General features: G+C 59.5%; 1 protein-coding gene across 1 annotated transcript in view; it reads left to right on the plus strand.

Annotated features, from left to right (window-relative positions):
• The first annotated feature begins 731 nt into the window (after nucleotides 1-731).
• The window catches only part of LOC113212305 (ras association domain-containing protein 10-like), a 16351-nt gene continuing 13971 nt past the window's right edge, over nucleotides 732-3111 (plus strand). The window contains exon 1 of the mRNA XM_026430949.2: nucleotides 732-964. The gene's annotated coding sequence lies outside the window, so the exon portion shown is untranslated. The remainder of the gene's footprint in view (nucleotides 965-3111) is intronic.

Genomic DNA, 3111 nt, shown 5'->3' on the forward strand with positions numbered 1-3111 from the left:
AGGACCACCGAGCCGAAGCAGGCTGCTGCAGCGGCTGAAAGGCGGGCCTGCCTGCGGGGCACTCTTGTGGCACTCACAACTAACAGCGTTCCCTCTCTAACGGTCTGCCGGGCGCACTCGCTAATCCCTTAGGACCAGTCCGGGCCGGGCCTTGGGCCGGGCCTTGGGCCGGGCCTGGAGGGCCGCCAGGAGGTCCGCGTGCTGCCGGAGCCGGCCGGCCTTGTCGCGGATACGCCACAAGCAGGGCCTATATAGAGAAGCGCAGTCCGCGCGGGAACCTTCCGAGAGGGCCTCGTCGTCATAATAAAACTTATTACTCTCCCACCGCATAAGCGGTTTTAACCGCGCCACTTATGCATGCGCCCGGGGCCCGGGGCGCGTGTGAGTGAGTGCCTCGCGGCCTCCTGGCCCCGCCGGCCAGCGGCGGCTGCCAGGCCCGCGGGTCCAGTCCAAACCGGCGACAAAAAAGAAGTGGATCCCGGCGGAGGCGCGTGCCGCTCCAAGGCCACGGCCACGGCCAGCGAGGGCCCGCTCGGCGAGGAACGGCCCTTCAAACTGTCGCTGCATCTCCGCGAAAAATGCGCCTCATGGTTGCGTAGCGTGCCAAAGCAGAAAGCGGCCCGCAGCCGACCCGCGAGCAGCTCTCGACTTGTGACCAGAGTCTCGTAATAGACACGGTCAGCAAAACGGGCTGCCAGTGGAAGGGGGCGGGGCGAGCAACAGTGACGCATTCCGCGAGTGCCTGCCGCTCTAGCGGCCACTCTCTCCTGCTGCCTAGGCATGAGCCGCGAACGAACCTATCGCCTATACCTTTGCTTTTTACGTCGGGCTTGCGCGCCTTTGCCTTTTTGTCGCCCTTCTTGACCCTCCTCTCTCTCTGTTCGTTCCCAGACGCTGCAGCGGCGGCGCCGACCGGGACCGCGACAAACAACAACCACCACCACCACCAGGCCGCGCTATTTGAGTGAGTACCTCTAGGTACTTCGCGCACCTCCGCGAGGACGCGAAACGAATCTGATGCGCAGTGTGAATGTCGGCATTAAGGACACTGTTGCTGCACCGTGTTGCCGGGGCCGCGGGCGCCGCGAGCTGAGCCGAGGGTGAGCCGCGGGCAATTACAGCGAGGGGGGCCATCATCTCCCGTTTCCACATTAAGAGCGACGCCCTTTTGCGCTGCTCCGCGTTGACAAGTGTCGAGAAAGGGGATCCCCACTCTCTGCTGTTGCTGTCGCTGGTGATGACCTGGATGTGCCGCATGGCGTTTGGCGGCCGCCACATGAGACTTATTCGCAAAGCTCGCTGCTGCAGGCCTGCAGGGCCTCATCAAGCGCGCCCGACACAAAACAACACGCAGCAGTCTCTCTCTCTCTCTCTCTCTCTCTCTCTCTCTCTCTCTCTCTCTCTCTCTCTCTCTCTCTCTCTCTCTCTCTCTCTCTCTCCCCCCAGCTTCCGTTAGGAATCTCCTATTTCGTAAATTGAGATGATCCTCCTCAGCTTCCTCCAGTGCGAAAACCAGTCATCAGCAGCAGCAGGCTGGCGTCCGACGGGGAGGAGGAGTAACAGTGCGCTCCCGTGCAGGCGCAGGGCGCCGCCGGGTCGAGTCCTCCTGGATCATCGTCCACCTGCGAGCTGCATACGATTGCCATGGGGCGAGCAGGAGGCCGATTCGGCAGGTGCTGCCTGCTGCCCGCGCGCGCCTGCTCGCCGCTCGCCCCGCCGCTCGCCCCGCCCCGCGCCACGCCCCGCCACGCCACGCCACGCCCGGTCACCGACCTAGTTATGCACTATGTTGGAATGCGCCGGCCGCATCAATAACATGGGACATGACATCTCGGAAGCGAAATGCAGCGAACAGCATCTAAATTGGTTTTGGTGCATCTCGAGACACGTGCATCAGCCGCGGCGACCGCAGCGGCCGCGCCTCGCTCGGGACGGCAACAAAACCGCCGGGGAGCGCGACGACGGCGACGTGCGGGTGAAATGAAAAAGTTTCTGGGCGGGTAGAAAAGTTTCCTTTGGGATCCCAGGAGGGGATCCCCGCACTCCCAGCCGGAAGTCGCCTGCCTCCTCACCAGATCCGGCCAGATTAGTAACTCACATGCGACAGTAGGCCGGGTCCAGATCCCACGTGCCGAGATAGAGGCGACCTATAAAATGGTAAACAAAGTTGCCCCGGTGAAACAGCGTTTAAACAACGTAAACAGGGGCTGCTTAAAGATATCTCTGCTCTGAATTAGAGGCGTTTTGTTGCGGTTGTAATCTGCCTTTTAGAATCTGGGGAGGTGAGGTGAGGGGGGGGGGATTCGGTTCAGACCAAGTGCGCGGGATAATACACGGCCGCGGAGCAGAGAAAAATAAGGCGCGTTTTATTTCACGTACGGAGCTCCGGGCGTAAATAACAGGCAAACGGCCCGACTTAATCCCCGCCTTTGTGACAGAGGGGCGCAAGACAAGCGCCCGTCCCGTCATAAGCAGCCAGTGTGCTAATTTACGCATGAAACCTGAAACGGCCGCCGCCGCCACCCTGCCCTGCCCAGCCTTGCCTCCTAGGCTTTACAAAATGTATCCCATAACAATTTCCTTTTTTTTTCCTTTTTCTTTTCATCATTTCCATTTTCTTTTCGCCACGATTTCACGGCCAAGTAGGTCGTAAATAAAAGTAATAGCTTTGCTTATCATTTTTACAGAGCATACATACACATACTCGCAGAGATGGCCGTGTCGTGATAAATTGCGTGGAAGTGGACCGAGGGCTTTAGAACTCTGGCTTGCGGGTTGACATATTTATTTTCAATCTCGTAAAATCGAAAGAGAGGCGAGGGAGAGGGGGGGGAGAATATTTTACGCGATGCAAAGTTATTCTTCGCGCCTCCACCGGCACGTTTCGTATCGCCCCGTCTTGCACAGCCCCCAGCCACCCACCCGTGGCGTGGCGTGGCGCGCAGGGACTTGGCTTTACGCAAGCGGTGTAGTAGCATCTCGGGTAGCATCGTTATAAATCCTGCCTCAGCAAGACACTTTGCAAGCTTTTCCTTCAATTTCTGCTGTGATTAGCACGACGGGGCCAATTCTCGCACCGTCATGCCACGCGGGTTGTCCGTACGCCCCCCC

Source organism: Frankliniella occidentalis, unplaced genomic scaffold (genome assembly GCF_000697945.3).
Source record: "Frankliniella occidentalis isolate FOCC.00 unplaced genomic scaffold, Focc_3.1 Scaffold100, whole genome shotgun sequence".
NCBI classification, from domain to species: Eukaryota; Metazoa; Arthropoda; class Insecta; order Thysanoptera; family Thripidae; genus Frankliniella; species Frankliniella occidentalis.